General features: G+C 52.6%; 1 long non-coding RNA gene and 1 other non-coding gene across 2 annotated transcripts; one reads left to right on the top strand and one right to left on the bottom strand.

Annotated features, from left to right (window-relative positions):
• Window positions 1-11923: 11923 nt before the first annotated feature.
• Mir6366 (microRNA 6366) lies at window positions 11924-12005 on the bottom strand. Its single transcript, NR_105785.1, has one exon. It is a non-coding gene; the product is annotated as a microRNA 6366 (primary transcript).
• A 4344-nt stretch (window positions 12006-16349) lies between these two features.
• On the top strand, window positions 16350-21183 carry Gm34679. The gene is made up of 4 exons (XR_875940.2): window positions 16350-16433; window positions 16526-16607; window positions 19587-19777; window positions 20672-21183. It is a non-coding gene; the product is annotated as a predicted gene, 34679 (long non-coding RNA).
• Window positions 21184-24211: the final 3028 nt, after the last annotated feature.

A 24211-nucleotide genomic window follows, 5' to 3' on the forward strand; every position in this document is an offset into this window, starting at 1 on the left:
CAAGAGCTAGGAGAAAGGAAAAAAATGCAGGGACCTGGGGGGAGGGAATTGGGGGAGCCAGATGGCCATGGGGGCGGCCAGGGATCCAGAAGCTTGGGGAGGAGGCTGGGTGGAGGAATGTGCTCAGCAACCATGGAGGAGGGACCCAGGGCAGAGTTGGAGTCTGAGGTCCTGGTCTGGGCTTCTCTTCCTTACCAGGGAATCACTTCCAGGAAACCCCTGGGCTTGCCTCTGGGCCTGGGCCTGGGCCTGCTGGTGCTACCACACATACCCACATGGCTGTCCACATTTACACCTGCAGTTTGTTCTTCTGCAGAGTGGACTCTAGCCTATGCTCCAAGCCAGGACGTCATTGCTGGTCCCTAATCTGGGGATGCTGCAATTAGAGCAGGTCTCATGGGTGAGAGAGCACTGCTTGCCCAGCCCCTTCCTCTTAGGAGCTAGTCTCCAACGCCCTGTTCACCCTCGTAGCCCTAGCTGAGGAGGCCCGTGAAGAAGACAGCCTGCTGCAGAATCCTGGAAGGCTGCTGGCCTGCACCTGGTGGACGGGACAGGGGTCTTCATCCACCCCCTCATCACTAACAGCAAGGAGCTCCTGCCTATTTGGGAAGACCAAGGCAGCCTGCTGAGTCTGTGGGAGGGGCAGTGTTGAGGGGTAAGGCTAAGTCTTCCTAAATATAAGTCAGGACCAAAAAGCTTCCATGACAAAGAACCTTACAGGGTCCTGAGCTGGCCATCTGCAGCAGATACTGGCGCTTTCTGTGGCTTACGGGACAGAGGGTCCTATCTTAGTCCACATGCCTTTGGAACAGGGAGTCCACTACATATGCTGAGCTTGCTCCTCATGGATAGGCACTATCTGGCCTCAGGCCACTTTCTGTTTCTGTCACCAACAGCTGGCTCACAGGTGAGGACTGGATGTCAGCCCCTGGTGATGGCAAAGAAGGCTTCCGGGCCACAGGCTGTCTTGTAACCAGGCTAACAGCCTAAGTTATGCGCCTTGGGTCCTACAGACCCTGCCCTGTCCCTTGAGGCTCTGCACACTCCCCTCTCCAGAGAGAGAAGTCTGGGAGCATGTTAGAGAGTGGAGATAATGGTCTGTCCAGGGTGCCTGTGAAGGTGGTGTAGAAGCTAAGGGGGGCAGGGTGCAGAAGCAATGGCCATTGGTACCTGTGTGAGAGAGCATGCATCTTGGAATGGGCAGGGTCTTATTTTCAGAGAAGGCTCTCCTGGCACTGGTGCACAGTGTGGGGTCTGCACACAGGCAGGCACTATGGAATTGCCACTTTCTGGCCAGACCCTAGGGGTGGCAGATCCAGAAGGCAGGGGATGTGTTTCAAGTTGGACTTGACAGGATGGTTGGAGGCGGTGGGCAGGGCTCCCAGGCGTCTGCCCTAAGCAGCCGGCAAGGGGCGCCTGTCCCCAAGGAGGGGGTGCCAGGAGGAGCGGCTTGTTGAGGCCCAGGAGACATCTGGGCGGGGGTGTCGCGTGGGCTGTGCAGGCTGAGCTCGGGAGAGGGGCCCGGCTGGAGGACACATTTGGGAGTCGTGAGCATTTGGGTGATATTTACAGCCCAGGAATGGATGAGATCACCGGCCTGTGATGGGGAGGGACCTGGAAGGCTTGGGGGTTGGGCCAAAGCCCCAGGACTCCAATCTGGCCTGTCCTAACCCCTCTTAATCTCTACCCACCTAGTTTTGGCTCAGCAGGCTCCCTTAGGTCAGATTCTGGACATCAGTTTGGCCTCTGGCTAGTGTCCAACCTGGGTCTCTGGGACCCTGAGGCTGTGCAGGAAGCTAATTAAAGCTATACAAAGCACTGTGGAGTATGTCAGCGCCCCCGTTGGGTGTCCACTGCTGGTTTACCATGGACACACCTGGCTCTCTTCCAAGGATTCTAGGCCAACCACAGGGCTCCCTGTGATATAATCCTTCCCTGTTCACAGGCCTGGCCCAGTATCCCATGCCCTGCCAAGGCCACACCATTGAGCATAATTTCTGGAGATTGACAGCTGGAACCTGACTCACAGTGGGTAGGTACCCTGGGAAACAAGTCTGGAGCAAGTAGCCCTTGAGGCACTGGCTCACAGCTGGCATCTCCTAAGGTCACTCAGGACCCCTTGCAGGTCCTCATGTCTCAGAAGCTGCTTCAGGGCTTCACATCTTGGCTTAAAGGAACATCTGCCCCATTTATCTTGCTGGTGGGGCTTTGCACAGTAATTGGGTGAATTATTATTTTTTAATCTTTAAATTAGTTCTAAAATAATAGAAGCAGCAGAATGTCCAGCAGTAGATGTCTAGGGAGACTGAGAACATGCCAGAAACATGTTTGCAGAAAAGTGAGAATTTTTCAGAGGATACTCACAGCTGAAACAAGGTGGAGAACCCCTCCTCACAGTAGGAGAATTAGCCATGAGCCATGCCCCGGACCTCAGCTAGTGTCCTCAGCATGGGGTGTGTCTGACATCCAAGGGCCTATCGGGACACTACTGATGTCCCTGATGTGAGGCAGAGACTTGTCTGAACAGGGATGGACCTGAGGTCACATAACTGGCTATGAGCTGAGGCTTGCCTGGGGTACCCTGGAACACAGGAATGTCACAGGATTCTAGATGCTGACCTCTCTCCTGTGCCAGGCAGCCAGGGATGTCATCTAGGAGGGAAGACAACACGGTAGTCCATGGTAAATGTGTGAACATTGAAATTACTTGTCTGGTCAGATGGTCCCAAGTCATTTCCAGCCACTGTGGATTTTACTGTCTCATGGCACCTAAGCCCTCTCTCTTGAACCATACACACACCAAGGCCATCTACAAGGCCCACTTTAGGTTTGGGTCGGACAAGAGGTCCCCAAGGCCATATAGCAAATGGTAGAAGGGAACTGGACTGAACCTCACTTCTGTGAGCACACCAACAAAGCAATCCACTTGACATCCTGAGGCACACACACACACTCACATGCACATGCACACACAGGGGTGGTGGGGGACAAGCTACACCTACCTACCTACCTACCTACCTACCTACCTACCTTCCTGGCTTAGATAGCCTCCTGGCTCAGAAGGCTGGCAGGCTGTGCGTATCAGCATTTGTACCCTGCCCTCAGGGCCAGTACTATGGCTGGGCCTGGAGAAATGCTTCATTCTTCAGCACAGGTAGGAAGAGGTAGGGCCCCACTCATCTGCTGCATGTATCCATTAGGTGCCTACTCTGTTCCAACAGAAGGCACAGAAAGGAAGACCTCTTAAGGGCGGACAGTCACTGCTTGAAGGTTGCCCAGACGAGCCTGGGCCTGGGCTATTGCAGAGTTACATGGGCAAGAGCAGACCACATTGCAGGGCTCAGCATGTGTACCCACACAGACAGACGTTTGAAGGAGGAGTGAGTGATATATGATTCCTTCACATGGACCAACCTGAATTCCCCCAGACAAAGCGAGGGGTTGGACCCTGCTCCTGCGCAGATCCTGCTCTCTTGAAGACCTAGCATGGCGTGGCCTGCCCCTCAACTCTCCAGAGCTGCTCCTGCGAGTGCTGAGGCCTAATTAAACCCACAGCCTACCAGCCCAACAAACACAAGGGACTAGCAGGCCTCCGGTTTGTCTTTACAGAGTCTGTGCGTAGATTTATGGGCAATAAAGGAACATCCATCTCAGGGCGGGAAGAGGAGCGGCAGCCGGGCGGCCCCCTCCTCACACCAGAGTGCTAGAGTTGCATTAATGATGCCGCCAAGGCTTGCAGCTCTGCTGACAAAGGAGAGAAGTGAGTGTGGACAATTAGAGAAGGATGAAGAATTCACACAGAAACTACACCCAGCCACCAGGCAGGCCACCCTGTGAGGATCTGGGGCTCAGGCTCTGGGGCAAGGTCCAGCCACTGTCTGATACAGTTGCCTCACAATTATTTCTGAAAAATGATGGGGGAGGGAAAGGAGGAGGGGAAGAGAGGGAGGGAGAGATAAGAGGGTGAAACTTGTGCCTCTGGTCAGACTGTGGGATTCTGGGTAGCAGTCTGTGTGCTGCTAGGCAGAGTGAGGTTTGAGCAGCAGATGCTTACAGGACTCTTCTTAGGTGTCCTCTCTGGGGTTGCTTTCCCAGACCTATTCCTTGAGGCTTTCCGGCCAGCCCTCCCTGGCTCCCAGTGTCATCCCCTCTACCCTGGATCCCACTGCTTTCCCCTGTCAGTCTAGGTACAGACTGAGGGAGTACTCCCTCTGCTACCTCTGACTAGCACGTGTAAGCTGGTGGCCTGTCCATCTGCCTACCTGCTGTCCATCCACTAGGCCTTTCCTATTTCTCCCTCAAAGGCTCTGCTCACCTGGAGCAACTGTGACCTCCCTACCACCTCATCCTCAGCCAATACCTTCTGGGACTCTGTCCTACCCAATTCCACCCAAGAAACCCCAAACCCCAAGACCTGCAGAGGGACAAGTTGGCCATGAGTCCAGCCTAGACACTTGTGCTGTGGTCTCTACTGCCACCCTCCAAAAACCTATGACATTAGTTCCCTGGGTCCCTCTTGACTTCACATTTGGGTCTAGCCTGTTCATGTACCCAAGGGAGGCCAATGCTAGCCACCTGCATAGGGGAGAGAGGGCAGCTGTGCTTGGGGGTTAGATGAGAAGAGAAGAGCGGTGCCCAGCCACTCACAAATTCAGGTCATCAGCTGTCACCACTACAGTGGGTTTGCTCTGAACAGCTAGTCCCAGAGAGCAAACACCTTCGAGCTCAGCACTACACAATGGAAGTAGGCCACACATAGTATGCCCACCACTTACTACTAAGGCATCCCTGAATCTTGGCCAGCATGGAAGAATCAATATAAACACCCCCCAGAGTCATCACCCCCACCCTCAGCCCTCCCCTCCATCAAGGACCTTAAGGAGTCCTTCACTAACCCATTTGCCTACCCACAAGCCCTCCTAGATCAGCAGAGGGACAGAAACACCACTGGCTCAGAGGCTACAGGGACAGACAGTAGGAAATGTGAGGGGCAACAGACTGGTAAAGCCCCTTCCTCAGGCTGTTGCACTTCACTGACACAGACTCCCACCCCCACCCGAGGGCTGGTGAGGAGTCAGGCCTGTCCCAGCCCACTCAGTTCTGTCAAAGCTGAATGTTGAAAGCAAGGCTCACCAGGTCATGGTGCTGGAACCAGGTAGTCTTCGTGTCCTAGCCAGCATTGGCATTGGGGAGGCTCCAAGAGGTGGGTTTGACAGAGAATTTTCTGCATCCTAGGAGAGCTGATGGTGACACCATTTACCATTAGTGGGCTCTTGGTGACAGTGGAACAGAAGCATGTGCAGGGCCAGGTGGAAAGGCAGGATCTTGCATGGCCGTGGTTCAGGGTCTGTGACCGAGGATCTCCTTGCCCAGAAGTTGTGCCAGACACCAGAGCACCTTCTCTGCCTCCCACCAGCCCTGGATCACCATTCATGAAGAAGAAGCAGCTCGGAGATGGAGGATTTTCCTTACAAAGGCGGTGGAAAACAGTGGTACTAATGATGGCCCATAAGGGCTGGGGATAGAGCTGTAGGAACAATGGGGAACAACCTGGGGCTGGTCAATATAAAGAGGAGCAAAGGAGGCAGGGCTTAGAGACCCTGATCCCATCACCCTGGGCCACAGTCACTCCTCACTTATCATGAGAGGATACAGCTTCGTGAGGCCTCTGGCACAGTCCCCATGTCAGTGCCGTAGCTTTAGGTGGAGTAGTTAGAACCATCCAGATAGTCCACACCACCTCTCTCTTCCCTGAGCCTTCATAGCACTTGGACCTTCCTCAACACCAGCTTGTCTTCCATCCCCTCCTGCCTCAGCTGTCCTTCATCACAGGGACTCCATGTGTTGCTGTTGCTGGTCTTCAGCTCCAAGCAAGGCAGGTCATCAGCCCTTCAGTCCCTCATCTCCCTAGGGCTGCCAGGCTCCAGAGCTAGCTGAGGACTCTGGACTAGGAGGAGCTGAGCTCATTCTGTAGTAGGGTGGCCCCAGGGTGACATGTAGGGACAGGGTGCTACATTAGGAGTGGAGCAGACCCAGTTCATTGGACAGACTCTGAAACAGGGCAGAGCCAGGAAGCAGGCTGTGGGTCCTCAAGAAACAGAACAGACCATGGGACCCTGTGGACCTGCCCTCCTGAAGCCTGTGGAGGTGACACCCTGTGGTGAGCATCTTCTCTGTGTGGAGCTATCTACTGTGAGGACCTCCTTGAAGGACCCCACAACCCATAAAGTCTACATTCACTGGCCTCGGGTCTCAGCCACTCTCTTCCTTCCTTCCGTTGCCTCTTGTCTGAATTTCATCACCAGCAGCACCTATCAGTGTCTTGCCTCTGCTTCCTCCTGGAGACCACAGACCAAGAGCTGTCCACCGAGGCAGGAAGCACCCAGTTCCAGCTCTGCGATATCAGAGAGATAACCCGAGGAGAGCTTCACATTCTCCAGGGACTGATGTCTGCCAGGCTCGCTCCTACACACCTGACCTCTGATTTGGAGCAGCAGACGCCTCTGCTCCTTAGACCCCACTGTCCACACGTTAACTTTGGCCCTTGTCTCTGCCCATTACCACTGCCTCTCTGTAGCTGGCTCTGATCTAGACAGGCCCAGGCATGCAGCTACCTGTTAGAACCTTTGCATGTAGAACCTTTCCATGTAGCCACTTGTAGGATTTGCCATGTCCTCCAGGGACATACTCCCCAGCAGCTCCACTGGCTATTTGCTAGCACCCAGACCAGATGTTAATCCCTACAGAAGAGGAGGTCCACAAGGTCCTATGGTCTGTTCTGTTTCTTGAGGACCCACAGCCTGCTTCCTGGGACCCATGCCAGATCTTCAGACCCTAGGGACCAGCTCTGGCAGGGAAATGCAAAGTCTGGGTTTAGACGATGTCTAAGTAGCTTCCTTCCCCCACCTCACTACACTGCATCTCCACATAGTTCTAGAAAACTGAACTGGCAGAAGGGGAGAGTAGTCACTGAGTGATCTGCTTAAAGTCTTCTTTCTAGGTCCCAAGCTGCAGGCTATATACAGTCTCTCCTCGGTACACTCAGCCTGAAAAGAGAGTGAAATGTACCTATAATTGGGGTGTGAGTGGAGGGGCTCCCAGGCCTCCTAGGACAACACACACATCATCAATCCTAAATCTCTGGGGTTTACTTGTGCCCTAGAACCCCACGGTTACCTGGACTGTGGCAGAGTCTGTCAAACTCTGCAACTGTGTGGATCTTCACTTAACACTCACCCATGTGCTTCCCTTCAGAGCCCAAGGTGAGGAGCAGCCGCCTGTGTACACTGCTGGCGACACCAATGTTGCTGGCTACAAGTTCTCTATGTGCTGAGTTCCGCATCCAGCGCACCTGCGTCACTGGACCTCCTGGGTCACTCCTCACTGCCCTCACGGTGCAGGGCTGTGGAACCCAAGCGCTGCAGCCAGTGGCTGACGGCTGTGTGGAACCTTCCTGAACCCAAGCACTCCCTGTGTCATAGGCCCAGCATGCCCTGCCCCCACAGCTACCCTCCTAATTGGGCATTCTCCCTGACAGAGTACCACAAAGCTGTCTTGTTCTCATTCTTATTCTGTTGACGTTGGCACAATCTACTCTTTGAATCCTAGTGGTTACAGAGGCTGGAGCATCTGGAATCGCTCCCAGCCCCTGGGAGTCCTCCAGTAGGTACAGTAAGGATTGCTCCTAGGCAGATGGATTCGGCCTCACTAGCTCAGGCTAAGACTTGGCCAGACCCTGCAGCTCAATTTCAACATATTTTACTTATTTTGAGGTTTCTCCCAGCCTGTGTCCCCTGGCCAGGCTTCATTCATGTCAAGCAATCTGTACTAAACCCAGGGACCCTCATTTCGGCATAACTCCTTGCTAGGATCCCTATGATGTGTCCCAATTTTAGGACCTCACTGTCTTTTGTGGTACCTAGCTGCGTGAGAAGGCATTCCTGGCATGCCATTTCCAGAAAGCCACCTCACATCAGCCTGTATTGTTCTCTCCCACATACTGCTGGTCTTCACCTCCGTAAAGATGGAGCAGAGGGCAGACCCTGCCTTTGTAGCCTCCCATCTACAGGGCTATGGGTGAGTTTCACCCCAGCACCCTGCCACGTTCTGATGAGGAAGCAGTGACTTCAGCCATCTTTCCTGGCAGGACCCATTCTGGTCTTGGGATCCCTACAAGCAGAAGGCTCAGGCAGCAGAGCCCCTGCAGCCCCAGCCTCAAACATCATTTCCTGTGTGACTCAGTCACTGTTTGGCAAATCCCAGCCTACTAGACAGTACCTTCCTCAAACTGTGGACTTGAGAGGAGTGCAGGCCTGGCCTGGAGGAGCAGTCAGATTGAAGCAGACTTGGGAAGTGGACAGTAACCCCATGCTGGCCCCATAACACAATGAGAAGGAACCTAGAAACAAGGTTCCTGCCCCAAGGGGGACCCTGCTGGGATTAGGGGCAAAACCATCCAGAAATAGCCATCCTGGAGATGGGCACAGTGGTGTAGCAGGAAGGGACCAGCTGTAGTCATGAAGATCTACAGGGTATCTAGGACTCAGACAGAACAGCTGTGCCACAAGGGATTCACAGAAGTCTGGCTGTCTTTCTAACCCCATGGGCTCCTTGGGATAAGACACGTGTGCACAGTGGAGAATGTCAGGTCAGGGGCCACAGCTGTCCTTCCTGGCAGTTTCTATTTCTCCCATCCAAAGCAAGAACCTGACTTCTTTTTACAGAAAGTTGAATCTTGGTGCAATGGGCAGCTGAAGACCCTGGCTTCCATCCTTCCAACCCCCAGGCTCAGGCCCCGGGAACTTTTTAAAGTCAGCACAATGGCCTGGCTGGGACTTCCAGGTAATATGCTGGCTAGGAGAAAACAGCTGGATTCTCAATGGTGGGACTTTGAAGAGAATCTCTGACTGGTCCTTTTGCCACACTCTAGTCTTTCTGACTCCAAAAGATCCCTTAGAAAATCTTTGGATATCCTGGCACGAGCCACCCAGATCATGCCTGCCTGGATGACACCCCAAGCCAAATCTTGCTCCCTGACTTTGGCCTCCCCTGAAATCCAGGAACTCTGAGGGTAGAGGGACCAGGAAAACAAAGACTACTTACATCCAGCCCCTCTGGAGCTCTGTAGAAGGCTGGGGACTTTGGATCTCAGAGGTAGCCTGAAGTGGGTGTCTTTCCCTCTGCCCATACTTTTGGGATCTTTGAGCTACACTCCTGGAAATCCTTCCTTCTGTACTTGGAAACCACCCCACAGCTGGAAAAATTGCAGGAGAGCCCCCTGTGTGCATGACCTGGGCCTCAGTGTTCTGGGCTCTACTGCACCATACCATTCATGTTCTCTCTCTCTCTCTCTCTCTCTCTCTCTCTCTCTCTCTCTCCCCTCCCCTCCCCTCCCCTCTCCTCTCCTCTCCTCTCCTCTCCTCCTCCCACTGCCCCTCCCCCTCCCCCTCCCCTTCCTCCTCCCCCTCCCTTCCCCCTTCCCCTTCCTCCTCCCCCTCCCCTTCCCCCTTCCTTCTCCCCCTTCCCTTCCTCCTCCCCCACTCCTTCCCCCTTCCCTCTCCCCCTCCCCTTCTCCTTCCTCTCCCCTCCCCTCTTCCCCTCCCCTTCCCTCTCCCTCTCCTGTGTGTGTGTGCATATGTGTGGAGGACAATTTGAAATAGTTGTTTCTCTTTTGCCACCATGTGGGTCCTAGGGAGCAAACTCAGGCTCTAAGGCTTAGGAACAATGCTGTTACCAGCTGAACCATCTTGCAGTCCCCAGTGACATTTTCCAAATGGAGCAAGTGTTTAATGCTTACTGCATATACATTCAGCTAAGGGAGACTTTATGCTGTCTTCCTGGAACAGATCTGAGCTGGAGCAGGCCAGGGAGCCTGAACCTTGTCTCCATTGGCATCTCCAGCACCCACATCTGGGCCTCCCTATCCTTTCTACCTGCTCCCTCAGTTCATCTCCACAAGGCCTCCTCAGCATTTTCTCCTCTATTTCCTCCTAACAGTGGTCCTCACCCTGCCGTCCCAGCTCACTCTGCTGCAGCCTCATAAGATTCCTTCATATTTTGCAAATTTCTGTTCTCTCCCAGAGTGGTGGTGATAGAGGCTGATGGGACACAGATGTGGCTAGGAAGATTGTGGCCCTGCCCCAGTAGCCTGCTCTGCCTGCCCTACACTGGTCCTTCCTCACTGGCAACCAAAGGCTGGCTGTGTCCATCAACCCAGAGGCAGCTCCCGATGCGATGCTGACTGTAAACAGCAAAGCCGATTCCTTCTGTGTACAGCCAGAGGCTGCACACCAGGAGCTCCCACACCATGCTAGAGAGCCTGAAGCTCTTCCAGCCTGGACAGCTGTAGAAACCACAAGCTGTAGACATAGAGTCTTGAAATAAAGCGTCACAGTGAAATAGGAGGGGTTTTCCTCCAGGGCATGACAAGTCCCACTCAATCCAGTAAAGGTGCTGGAACCCCACACAGACCTGGGGTACTTAAGCCCATCTTCTACTTACAGCTCAAGTATCTGGACCCATGTGTCATCACTGTGGGAAGTTGGGGCTCCCCCAGCCAAGCTGAGGCCCACACTGCAGAGCTCCACTGTGTCCCACACCTCCTGCCAACTACATATTGGGTGTGGGAACTCATAGACCCCTTCCCAGAGCCAGGGACTAGCAGCCACCTTTTGGCTCTAGAGAAGATGAGTCAGGTCCGTCTCCCAGGAACCAGTTTGTTAGTATTCCATAGCCAGCCCTGCCTGCCTAACAGTGCTGCTGAGGGTTCTACATCGTGTTCTAAGCATACATGTGTAGGGAAGCATGCTCACAGTGTGTCTGTGAACAGGCTGATTTTAAATACATATGTATTACATATGTATCTATTTATACTGCTTTGATGCTTATGGGCACATGTGTCTATAAGGATGCTACACTTGTACAAGTGAATGCATGTGAGCATGTATGTGCACAACTGCCTGCCGTTCCACATCTGCACCTTCATTTCCAGATTGGCCTGTGGTCCAAGCTTTCCCCTTCTGTCCAGCATCTTCCCCCTTTCCGCCTAGAGAATCACAGATCTGTGTTCATCTGACTCAGTACTAGTGGAAGACAGAGAAGCAATGAACGTGTCTCTGTCATCTGGCTGGATGACCATGCTGAGTGAAACCACTTGTGCCTGACACAGCAGCTGAGCTCAGAGGTTACGTTTCTATCACTTTGGCCTTGAAAGGGGATCTGAGGTGGTGCTGGGTCATTCCTATCTTGTTCTGGAGGTGAGTAGAGGCTCCTAGCTTGTGGTGAAGGGTGGAATCTGGGCTAGACAAATACACATGCTGTAGAGCAGACAACATACTACACACTATACCCAGGAGTCTAGAAGGGTCCACGAAACCTCCACCCTCACCCAGGACTGGCCAATGCCTGGCTGGTGCAGCTGCCTCAGTAAGACAGGAAATCCATACCAGGCCAAGGGGTGCTTCAAGAGAGGTCAGACCTGCCAGTGGGTGGGAGGGGGAGACAAGGGGAGCTTGAACCTAGACCCATATAGCTCTGTGTGAGCTATGCTGGGCCAACACATGCCCAGGCTCTTCCTGACTCCTTTCACTCCCAAGAGACACCTGGCACAGAACCATGAGCTCAGGCCTTGGCTGGAGCTGGAAGAAATTCAGGCTCTATCCACATCCTGGCAGGCATTAGCATAGGAGGCTATACCAAGGGACACTTCCCTAACCAAGGAGAGTCACCCCTTTTGGCCCTTACCCAGAGTTGCCCCTCCATGCCCCTCACCCCACAGGCAGACAGGGCTTCAAAGACCCCTTACTGGGGCCCTTCCCTGCTGCTGCTGCCTGAGGGCACAGCTCATCTTCTTCCCAGGGGATCCGTTGCCCTGGATACCACCTGCACCCCCACCCTTGGCTGTCAGTACAGATCAGAGAGGCTTCCTCTGGCTCCCCGGGCCCCTTAGCTGAGAATGACTGATAGGCTCAGCATCTTTCCTCCCCAGGAGACCCACTTGCCAGAGTATGTCTGGGGTGTTAGGGATTGTTTGGAAATGAATGGGTGTAGAAATAAGTGAATGAATGAATGAATGAATGAATGAATGAGAACAAATGTCCCAAGCTTGCACACACCCTAGAACTGTTCCAGGCATGAGACAAGAGAGTTAGCATCTTGTGAATAGCAGCCCTGCAGCCCTAACCCCAGCCTTGCAGACAGGACAATGGAGCACCAGGTTGGCATGTCTATGGCCAGGTGCACCTGCTCATGGTGGACCAGGGATGCTCTAAGGTCTGAGCAGAGGGTCATAGAAGCATCCACTGTCACTCTCCAAGCTTTAAGGATGCTCTGCTGGTCCTCTGAGATGGGGCATTCCATATATGAGCTACAGGCTCCTTCCACGTAGAACCTGGTAGATTCTAGACTTTCTGGGATTTCAGTGACATAGAACAAAAAGGCTGAGTTAGTCTGGGACCTTTCTCTGTTGCTTGAAAGCCCCGATTTGGAGGTATCTCATCCCAACTAACACAAGAGATGTCAATATACACAGAAATGGAGCCAGAGAAAGAATGTAGCACTGCTAGGAGGATGCTCAGGCAGAAAAGCCTTCTTGGAGGGGGTGGGGCAGTTATCTGAGCTGAGGCCAGCCAACTTCTGCAGACTTGAGCCCCATAAAGGAGAGTCTGAGAAGTAACTGCTTAGGCCAGGTTAGCAGGCCCTCAGGACGCTGGGCTGCACGGCTATTCCCGGTGTGACACTGAGATGCCCCTGTACTGAAAAGTCTGGTCAGATCCAAAGCCTTTATCCCTTTCCTGGCCTGTCTGGTGACCGGTGTCCGCTGGCTCCTCTGGCAGGTCAGGCTATTTCCTTCACCCCTGCTGGATCCAAGGCTCTGAAACAGCCCCTCGCTGTACAGTCACCGCGTGGCAGACCCGGCACCCACACCCACGGAGTAGACACAAGCAGGGCAATATGGTTGCTCCCACCTCACTCAAAGGACACTGCAACTCAAAGCCACCTACTGCCTTCCTGAGTCCTGGCTCCTGCCATACAGAGACCCCTCACCCAGCCAGCCTTCCTAGGACCCCTTAAGGTCCTCATGTGGAGTAAAAGGAGCCTGCCGCCTGCAAAGGCGTGTTTTCATTAGTGAAAGATGAATAATTAATGCCATGGGGACTTTGAAAACTGTTTTGGTTTTTATTTTAAACATTTTTTTCTATGTATAGAAAGCAGCACTTCCGTTAGGCACAAAATTTATATTTTAATAAACATGGCAGTTATTTCTTCAGTCCCAGGTGCTCCCCTGGGTGGGCTGGTATGGGGCAACAAGGCACTGCCATCGGGCCTCACTAACTGCCAGCCTGGCACCAATACACACAGCAAACACAGAGCTCAGGGAGCAGGGACGGGGCCCCCTCCAAAACATGGCAGAGGCGTAAAGGGACTGAGGTGCAGAGAACCCTGCTGCATTTTCAACCTTCCTCATGCCAGGCAGACCTGAGGTGGGAGGCATGGGTGAGCCCAGGGCATGGACAAGTTGGAAGAGGAGGCTGAGAGCCCCCTCACAGGGCCACCAAAGGCAAGGAGCAGCAGGGCTACCTGTCTCTCAAGTACAGACTGAGCCCAGCCTGATCATCTACCGCCTCACAAAGCTCTCGTCTGGGAGCTGTGGAGCGTTGATTTCTTGGCTCCTCGAGCACATTCACAAATCAGATTGCCTGGTGCTTTCTCAAAGATTAAGTCAGAAACACTTATTCTAAAATTGCAAGCCACAGAGAGTTTGAAGACGAAAATATGGTGGTGTACTCCAAGGCCTCTCCTAGGCTACAGCCAAGGGGCTGTCAGGGAGCCAGGTCCCAGGAGCCCTACAGCTCATCTGAGGCCAACAGCAACCATGTGGGTGTCCTTCTGCCCAGCTTAGTTCCTGGGCCTGGGCAAGAGACTAAACAAAAGAATTAGGGTGTTTATTCTTTTTCTTGCAAAAAAAGTCATTAATTTTTTAAAGTGTGCAATATCGTCCTCAACAAAACACATTAAAAAATGAGTTGTCTGTTTCTAATAAATATTTTCTAGATTAAGTATTTGTAATGCTATCAATTATTTATCTCCATATATGGGGAATGCATAATTTGTAATAAAATGCAGAAAGGATTTTAATTTTTCTACACAATATATGAAATCGACTTTTTGACTAATACATGAATAAATTGACTCTAATCCCTTCCTGTCATTGTGTATGGCATTGTTTTAGATATAAATTTCTTATTTTATAGATGTTTTCAAAAAATTAATCTCCAATATTTAAGGATGGGCATAAATCTGTGTAACGGGGCATTTTGGTGAGTTCTCTCAACTCAAAGGGTGGCTTTTCCTCGTGGGGCCCTGAATCACCAGCTCTGCGTGCCACAGTCACTCTGGGCCTCCATAAGGAATTCAGCATGCTGGTAATTTATATCAACAGTGTTGGCTTTGGCAAGGCACCACCCACTTAGCCCTTCCACCGGCAAGAGGGGTAGTCTCAGGCTTGTCCTGTAGGCTGAAGGCTCTAGAAGACAGGAGTGCGGGAGGAATTCAGGACCACCTACCTGACTGCACCCTGACAAGGTCTACACTATTGGAGACCACCAGTATCACTTCATATCCAATGCTTGATAATTGAAGAATCAGAGATTAAAGTGTGTTTTTGAAAACTGAGAAGTGAGTTCTCAGAATTAAAAGCAGGGCATCTGCTTTATGAGCCCAGCTATAGAACATAGAGAGCCCAAACATCACACAGTAGAAAGGGAGATGAGAGGGGTGAAATAGGCCAGGCACAAAAGGACAAAGGCTGTATGATCTCACCTTCCCCAGCTAGGCACATTCATGGGGGCAGAATGCAGAGTGGTGGCTGCCAGAGGTGGGAACAGATGTTTGAAGGGCACAAGGTTTCAGTTTGAGAAGATTAAAAGACCGACAGACAGATGATAGAGACAGCTACACAATAACTCAGGGGCACACAACAACAATGATACGTTAAAAGGGTTAGAATGACAAGTTTTGCATTAAGGCCACGTTACCACAACTAAAGAGTGGATAACCCCCAAAATTCACTGCAGTCTTTATGCCATTAAATATTCTAGAATATAAAGAAACTGGTTTCTTTGTTTCATGCAACTGCTTATGATGCAGGTTTACCTGCCAGGTCGATGTCCTGAATACACAACCTTTAGCACAATAAATGGATCATTTTAGTTAAAAGGGGGGAAACACACAAGAAAAAAAATGAGCATAAAATGGGACACACAAAACCAAAGGACTGAAGCAGGACTTGGCTGCAGTCCCGTTGTGATGAAAGGTTTCTGGTCACCCTGTAGAAGACAGATGCCACAGCCCAGTTGAAGCACCAAGAGGCCTCTGAGAGGCCTCACTGGAAACCAAGACCAGGTCAGAGCACCACGTGAGGCCCACAGGGAGGCAGACAGGCATCATGCTCATTTCTTTACTGTAGGGAGGGTCTCTACATGCAGGGCTTGTGCTGGGCCTGGGTATACAGAGGCTACTGGAAAGGGCTTGGCGTTCTCAAAGGTCATAGCCAGACACAGGAAGCAGGAGTCACAAAGAAAAGCACCGATGTCAAAGAAGCCCTTCCTGGGAAGGAACTCCATCACCCAGGACAATTTGCCCCTGTCCACTGAAGAGCCAGGTACTGCGGTCAGGTTCAGCCAGGGGTTATAGGCAGGTAGGGACCCAGCGGCTCAGGGAACAGGTGTTGCTCACTCTCAGGTATTTCTGTAGGTGGGAGAGCCATTTTGGATGCCTATTTTAATATTTCTGAGTTCTCCAAACAAATGTGGTAAAGAAAAGACACAAGAACCAGAAGCCACATAAAGTTAGGTGTGGGGTAGGGATCTGGCCACCCCGCCCCAGTAATTCTCAGTACCTTGGAGATTTCTACTGGCCACAGGCCCTTCAAGGGCAAGCCTCAGAGCTGTCCTGCCACTCGGAGGCTGGGCTGTCAGGCCTGCTGAGGTGGTGCCCTCACCCCCTTCTGCAGGAAGCAATGAGCAACAGAACGGACCTTTCCTTGTCTATTTCTGACACTCTGCTATCCTGTGGCTTTGCTGACTACTTGGGTTGACAGTAAGGGGCTCGTTGGAAGCACTTCCTGCATGTGTAGATCACCTGACCCAGAACCCTGTTTCTTCATCAGGTTCTCACACACCCCAGGCCACCAGACCCTGCCTGATCATGCCAGAGCCAAGCACTTAGCAGTTACGAACAGGCCCTGGGCCACAAGCCTGGTGCGATTGCTCAACCTCCCCTTTGCCCCCCCCTCACCCCCATCTCTTCCATTGCTGCCAACACATGCCACAATAGAGGCTCTTGCCCATATTTTCCCCTCGTCCCCTCTTCCTCCAGACTGAACCTAACACTGTCCATGTGCCTGTGTGGTATGTGTGCCCCTCTTGGGAACGGTGAGGAATGAACGATTTTTTTCAAGGGCAGTTGTCTTCTGATCTGTTGCCCTCCTCCTACCTGAATAACAATAAAATCTATTTTAAAACAGGCAACCTCATCACCTGCTCCAAGTGCCCAGGATGACACCACAGAGCAGCAAAAGGGCTGATGAAGCATGAGGCACCTCCAAGGTAATGCTGCTAGTGAGACTCAGGGCTGAGCAAAGGCACCAGCGGCCTCCCATCTTCCGGGCCCTGCTACCCAATCCCTTTATCACCTATGGGGTGGTCAGGGAGAGAACGGCCTCATGCCAGCTTCAGTGGTCAAGCTTCTGCTTCAGGCTGCTGGGCTTCCTAGGGACTTTCTGGGTTGTGGTTTGACATTGGGCCCAGGAATTCTGTAACTTCAGCCCCAGATGTACTGTGGACCAATAATACCCTCTTCTGGGTACATCTGTCCAGCTGACAGATGCTGTCTCCAAGGCCAAACATGTCAGTAGACTGATAAGAGTGATTACCAGCCAGACAATAGCTACAGTCTCAATTTTCCCAGGGATCACTCCAACATGGGCTCAACAAATGGGAGAATCTGTCTCTACATAGAAGATGGGCAGAAAGATAGCTGCAGCCAGCTGGTAGGTACCACCATGAAGGTGACCATCAGACTGACTGTAAGCATATGGGTTAGAGGGTCAGCCTACTACCCAGATGTCCAGAGAGCAAGCTAGGAGGCTGGGCTGTGGCAGGCAGCAAACGGGTGGGCCACAGAGATGTACATGAGACTGGATTAGGACAGGGTAAGGCAGGAGCAGAGTAAACATGTGCTCCAGCTGCACCAGTGGGCTTCAAATCCAAAGAGGATGGAGACCAACAGTAAGGCTGGGGCCAGCAACAAGACAAGAATGTGCAGTTGAAGTTTGGGGATGGGCCAGCTGGGCAGTGGTAACCCAGCCCTGCTCCCGGCCCATGGCTTCTCAGAGGATTTTTGGTACTCAGTCCTTGGTGGAGGGGCATTTATAGCAGGTGGGACATTTGGAATCAGCCCCCCATGTGGGAGGAGCCCAGCTGGGAAGGCAGAGCCTGGGATAGCTCTTGGAGATACGGAGTCTGGGTAGATATCAGCAAGGAATCAAGGGAGCTAGAGTGGTCCTAGCTTAGAATCTCATGCAGGACCAACTCCTAGACAGACCCAAAGTCTGAGGCCTGAGCCTGTGTTCAGAAGCATTTGGGCTCTAATGTGGTCATCAATTGTCATGGATGTTATCGACACAGGCAAGGCTTACCCAATCACACACACGGACTTCTGGCCAGCCCCCATAGCAGTACCGGTACCGCACAGGCGGGACTCCAAGCTGATTTCAGTGGGAGGTGCACCTCCTCCGAGACCCCTGTAGTCCAGGTAGTGGCACTGAGTGTCATTCAGATCCCTGACTCAGATCTAGATCTCATGCCTCCAGAGAGCACCCATGGGTGCTGAAGCAGCTTGGACCTCAGCTAGCGAAGGCTTCCCCCAGCCCTGCCTGCCCTCAGTGCCACTGTCATACGTGTGTGTGACTGTGTGTGCAGCTGTAACACATTCATGTGTATAGATGTACGTGACACATTTGTGTTTGGTGTGTGCGCATTGCATATGGGTGTGTATGAAGCATGTCTGTGCACATGCACTTCTGCCTGTAGGTGGAGGTTTCCCCAAGGATGGACCGAAGAAGGACATTGTGCTTGAAACCTTGCGTCATCTTGTGTGAGAACTGACTGCCAAGTGGGCAGGGCCAAGGCTGACCCTCCACCAAATCTGTGCCCAGAGCAGGTTTTCAGGAAACCAAAGGCAGGGAGTACCCCAAGTCTAGGCACAAAGGATGAGCCTTTGTTTCATGAGCAACAGCGAGAGCCAAGACCCCCTAGGACTGGACCTGGCTTTAGAGCTGCCAGCTCAGCAGGGAAGTGTAGCCAGAGAAGTGTGTGCCTGCTAAGGACTAAGGCAGTAGGTAACCCTGGGCCTGGAGAACACATGCATCTCCTGCCCCAGGTGGAGCTCCATTTAACAAGGAGAAACTGAGGCTCTGGCCAAGACTTCAAGAATTTCAGCTTGTCTCTGGAAGGTGTACTTAGTGACCACAGTGGGAATGCTGACACTGAATCTCCAGTGAGGACCAGAGGGCCCGGAGGACCCTTGCCCACAGCAATGTTTAAGGCATGATGCTTGTTCCGCATGAAGATGAGCGGGGAGACACCAAAGGGGGTTTTATGGGAAGAAATCTAAGTGTGGTGCATGGTATGGCCCTGGCAGGGTCATGTCTCCCCTTGCCCCTTTTATGTGAGACTTCAGCCGCTCTGTGTGGGAGGTCCTGTTATGCTTGTCTCTATCTCTGCCCTGCCCCTTCACACTCCTCTTGTGAATGAAGAGATGAGCTCCTGTCACCTAGGCCCACGTGGGAAAGGAAAAGCTGTCAGTTCCTTGATCCCTGTCATGTCTCTTGTTCACCTCATCCTGCTAGGGCTCTCTGGGGAAAAAAATATCCTTCTAGCGGAGAAGGGTCAGGTGAGTGAGGAGGGGGTCCATCGGAAGCAGAAGCCTTACACAGGAACAGAGGCTGCCATCGTGAGGAGCCTGGGCACCCTACCACAGCTGGGCTCAGGGAGAACAGGGGCAGGGAGAAACCAAGACAGAGAGGGAACATGCATCAGGTCTATAGGGGCTCTGAGAAGATGTAACATGTGCCAAATTCCTGCCATCCTGGTTCCATGAGAGGGTACCACAGCCCATCCAAGGCTCCCAGCCTCCTCTGTTCCTTATTATGTGTCAGAGTCCACAGGTCATGCTGTGGCCACGTCTATACTGTCCTAACCAGAAAAGATCTTTTGCCATTCACACAGAGTCTGGGCCCCAGGGATAGGTCATGGGAAACTGTTAGGGCTCAAATCATATGATTTTCCACAGCTGAGCCCATAGCCCATGCCTACCTTCGACACTATGTGCCTCAGTTTACCCTCTCTTCCTCTTAGAGCCTGTGAGCAAATGGACAAGAGATGATCTAATCTAGAATTTGCTCCATTTTCCTGGGGCTGGGGGCACCCTTCCCATAAAGCTGTCACTGTAGCGTTGCCATCCCCAACAGCAGTGCGCCCCCTGGTGGAGATGTGATAAGCCAAACAACATCCTGTTTCTTCAAGGTGTTTGATGCGAAGTCAAACTGAGTCTCATTCAGTCTTGCTGCCCAAGCGTTCCTGTTGTGTTCTCTATGGATTGCTGTGCGTGTTCCTGCTGTCCTTCCTGTTTGTTCTCCTGAGATTTGGGGGCAGAGCTGCACGAGTGCTGGTTTGTGAACGTATTGGACGTCAAGCTCATGGGCCTGAGCTGCACTGTAAGATACACACTCCTTTCCACTGTTAGACTATACAAGGAGGAATGCTGGGCTTCAGACCTATCTGGGCTAAGGCCTAGCCTGGATGCCCCAGTGCACATAGTTTAAGTCCCTCAGACAAAAGCCCTGTCCTGTAGTTGTTACAGACCCAGCTGGGCACAAAGGTGCTGCTTGGATCTGGGATGGGCTATTAGGAGACTCTGACAGAAGTTCTGATTCCCCTGGAGACCCTGCCCTTGCCCATCCCAGACTAGAGGTGGCTCTCTGAGTGACAGCAATTAGTGCCAAGGCTGGCAATGAGGAGCCTGCACACACCCCCAAAGCACCTGACATTGCACAGCTCTGGGGGCTGGGGGAGGGCGCTGTGCTCTGGCTGTGGCTAAGGCGCCTGGAATCATCTTCTTTTTGCTGTAAAAATGGAAACATCCCCTATGTGAGACACAAGCTGGCGAGGAGAACGCCACTGTGAAATCACACCCACAGCAGGGCGGGAGGTGGCTGGGGTGCTGGGCCTGCCAGGAAAGGAGGGCCTTGCGCACAAGGCGGGGAGGGGTGCAGGGGCGAGGTGCAGTCCCTCAGCCAGACAACCCCACTAGAACATGGGCCAAGCCCTCCCTGCCTTGATCCCCTCTTTTCCCAAAACAGCAACAGAGCTGGCTACATCCGGCTTCCCACTCCCACCCAGAGATGCTGGAATAGCTGTAAGGGGGGTGGATTGGGGTGCAGTGCCGGGGGCTGTCTAAGTCGAAGAGAGACAACAGTTCTCCTCAATGGAAAGGCATCAGGGGCATGGCTAGGTGGGCCCAGACTTTTGCTGTCAGGAAGGGTAAGATGTTTCTCTAGAAGTTACAATCCTCCCCACCCTCTATCGCCCCCACCCTTACATTCTTTCAGGCTGCCATGGGAGATGCCTCAGTACCAAATATCCAAGCCTCATGCACACAGGATCCCGATGTGTCATCCACTTCTCCCAACAATCAAACTAGCTCGGGACTGCCCATCCCCGCTGGAGATCAAACTTGCCCTGTTTTCCTGGCTGGGGCCCTCCTCCTAGGCACTGCTCAGCCGCAGCTCGGCACATTGGATCTGAAATCTTCATGGAACTGCAAACAGCCCTGCACACCCACGGGTGTGAGGAACACGTGCCGTGCATGTGAAACACCAGCATCCTGTGAGCTGTTCTCACCTCCAGGCTTACAAGGACACAGCACAGAGCCCACGTGCTGTGGCTACAGTGGACACCGACCAGCAGAGAGGTCAGGGCCTGCAGAAGATTATGGTTGCAAATTCTGTGGGGTGCATTTCATAAGCAACATGTAATTTTCACTCCGGTTACTGACTCAGTAAAGTTGCAGGCTACCATAAAGTATCTTGTCCTCTACCCCCAGAGCTCCAGTCTAGTCCCTGAGCTAGGAATGACCTTTCCAGAATGTCCAAGATTCCAGTCTGAGGACCTTGCCTGACTGCCCTGGATAGAGGTATATATAAAGAGGCCATGAATTTGAGAAAGAAGGTGGAATATATGGGGAAGCAGAAGCGAGGAAAGGGAGGGGGAAATGATGTAATTATATCATAATTTAAAAAAATAAAAAACTGCCCCGGGTTCAGCAAGCATTCCCAGGCCAACTGCACAGAGCCAACGGTAGAGCTTCTTCGCTGCTAAGCCCACACACCTTCACAAATGTGCACATTCAAATATCTGCACACACACATAACACTCAGATACATGTCCCCACATGTGCACAAGCACTCAACATATGCTCATGCAGTTGCGTGATCATATACACTTGTGTGTCCATCAAAGTATGTATCTCCTAACACACTCTCACAGATACACCTGTAATTTCACCCTGGTACACTCACGATACACGGACTGCCCACTCACATGCTCTCCTGGTTACTCACATTCACTCATAAGACCACTCATATGCTTTCACATGACTACCCCACCTTCTCACACACCCACATATGTACCAGCACTAACAGTCACACATACGCATACTCACAATTCTCGCACTCACGCGTACTTGCACATTCTGTTTTCTCATTTGCACAGATCCCTCGCTGACATTCAGAGGCCATGCCCTTGCCTGTTGCTGCTGCCAAACGCCTCCTCCTACAAGGTCAGGCCACTGCTCTGGACCCTTCCCTGCACCCTATGATACAAACCTGCTTTACTATCTAAAGGACCCTTGAGCTGATCCAAGAACAGGAGGAAGATAGCTGACCAGTGTTCTGCTCTGCTGCCTAGTTACCCAATGCTGCAGCGACTGGGCTCCAAGGAGCTGGGCCCTCAGCAGCCCTCCCTTGCTGGGGCCCCAGTGGAGTGGGACATGGAGGTGGACATGGAGTGGGAGTCATGGAGGACAGCCACACAGCAACGGGAACCAGAGCTTGGGGTCTGGCTGGTCCTGAGCACATTTTTGGTTCAGGAGGATGACAAGACACAAGCTAGAAAGGTTTCAAGGTGGGTTCTACTGTGGAAGGAAAGAAATAAGCCAGCAGTAATGTCCCCTCCGACAGGAAACTCATCCCTGAGATTTCCACAGGACTGGAAAGTATATAGCGGTGACCTCATTAAGAGGGGCTTCATGGAGCAATCCAGGCCAGGCATCCAGATGGACAGGGGCTGATATAGATGGAGGATACGGCTTGGGCTCTCTGAAAACGTTTCTCTGGAGATCTTTCTCCCAACCTCTGGCTCCAGCTGGCAAAACTGAGTACTTAGAACTATGATTGGTCCCTGGGACCCCAACACCAGAGCCAGACAAAGGAGTTCATCAGGCAGGTTTCCTGGTTATCCAGTGGAGGGACCTGCAGACCCTCACAGACTTCAGGCATCATCAGAACGTCCAGTGAGGCCAGGCAGGGGAAGACTGTCCATTCTTACCCTCTGCCTCATTGGCCTCACAGGCAGCTTAGGAGAAGAGGATTCCTACAAAGGTCAGGAAGAGGAAGGGAAGGAAGTTACTTGATCTATAGCCAGTGCATTCACCAATGCCCACAAGCTTCAGTCACAGAGCACTGGATGGTTGGCATTGCTGGCTGCCAGCTTCATGTGACCTGGACGGTTGCTGGACCCAAGCTCTCTCGAGGGAGGCATGAGCCTGCTGGCTGGCTTGCAGAAGCTCCTGGCCACAAGCAGAGGCTCAACCTTAAGGTTTTTCTCCTTGCACCAGGCCAGAGCCTCCTGTGCAGAGAGACTTTTAGTGGGCAGGGACAGGAAGACAGGGACAGATGGTCTGTGGAAAGCAGGCATGGGGAAGAGAACAGAGGCAAGCCAAGAAGTTCCTGTCCCCACCTTATCCTAGAATGATCAGAGCAGCAGCTGTGGGATTCCGCTGGGCCCGGGAAACAAGCATCTGGATAAGCCAGCTGCAGTGCTGGGGGCTCCTCAACCTATCGTCTACTGGATACACCCCCTTCCTGGGTTAGCTGACTCCAGGCCCAGCCCCTGCTGCCTCCAGGCCTGCAGATCCTTAGCTAGGCAGGAGAGGCCAAGATCGATTAGCAGAGCAAACAGGCATATTTACAGTTTGTGCTGTTTGCTTAGCCTCTGGGCCTCCCAGCCCAGCCCACCTGCAAACTCAGCCCATCTCCCTGCACTGAGCCCACCAGGCATGGCCATGGCCAGCCCAGCCCAGAGGTTGTTAGGAAACGGTTAGTGCTGGGGACTACCCTCCACCTAGACTGAAGCCCAGGATCACACAAAGCTGAGACAGGGGTCTCAGCTTTCCAGAACGGAGGGTTTGGGGTTGTAGCACAGCCCCCAGATACCACCCTCATCCTCACTCACAAAGCAACGAGGAGGGCAGGGATGTAGCTCAATTGGTGGAGTGATTGCCTAGTTCCTTCACAAAGCCCTGAGGTAAGTTCCTCCCATCACCAGGCATGGCTGTACATGTCTAGATGCCTAGCAATCACGAGGTAAAAGCATCCTGCAATATATAACAAGCAGTAGATGTCATCCTCCAATATAGGACAGGCTCAAGGCCAGCCTGGGACACATGATCTCACACACACACAAAAACACACCAACAGCAGGGGGCAGGAGAGGAGTCCATCTGCCCTAATGTCTAGGCCATGCTGGTTTTGTGGATGAAGACATAAAAGAAAATAGACCATCAGTTGGCAGCACGCACGCACGCACACACACACAAACATACACACACACACACACACACACACACACACACACACACACACATTCTGCTCATTCTGGCCACAGACATCAGCATCAGTGCTCAGAGCCCAGGTGGTACAGGAGGCTCATGACAAGATGGGCTATACCTGGACAACCCTCAGTTCCCACCTGACACTGCCCAGTCCCTGTCTTGAGTGGACATGGGAGATGAATACTCTTTTCCAGTGTCCAAAGCTACAGCTCCTAGCAACTGCTTCAGGCCCCAGCCCTCTGGTGCCCTTTGCTTCCCC

This window comes from Mus musculus, chromosome 16 (genome assembly GCF_000001635.26).
Source record: "Mus musculus strain C57BL/6J chromosome 16, GRCm38.p6 C57BL/6J".
NCBI classification, from domain to species: domain Eukaryota; kingdom Metazoa; phylum Chordata; class Mammalia; order Rodentia; family Muridae; genus Mus; species Mus musculus.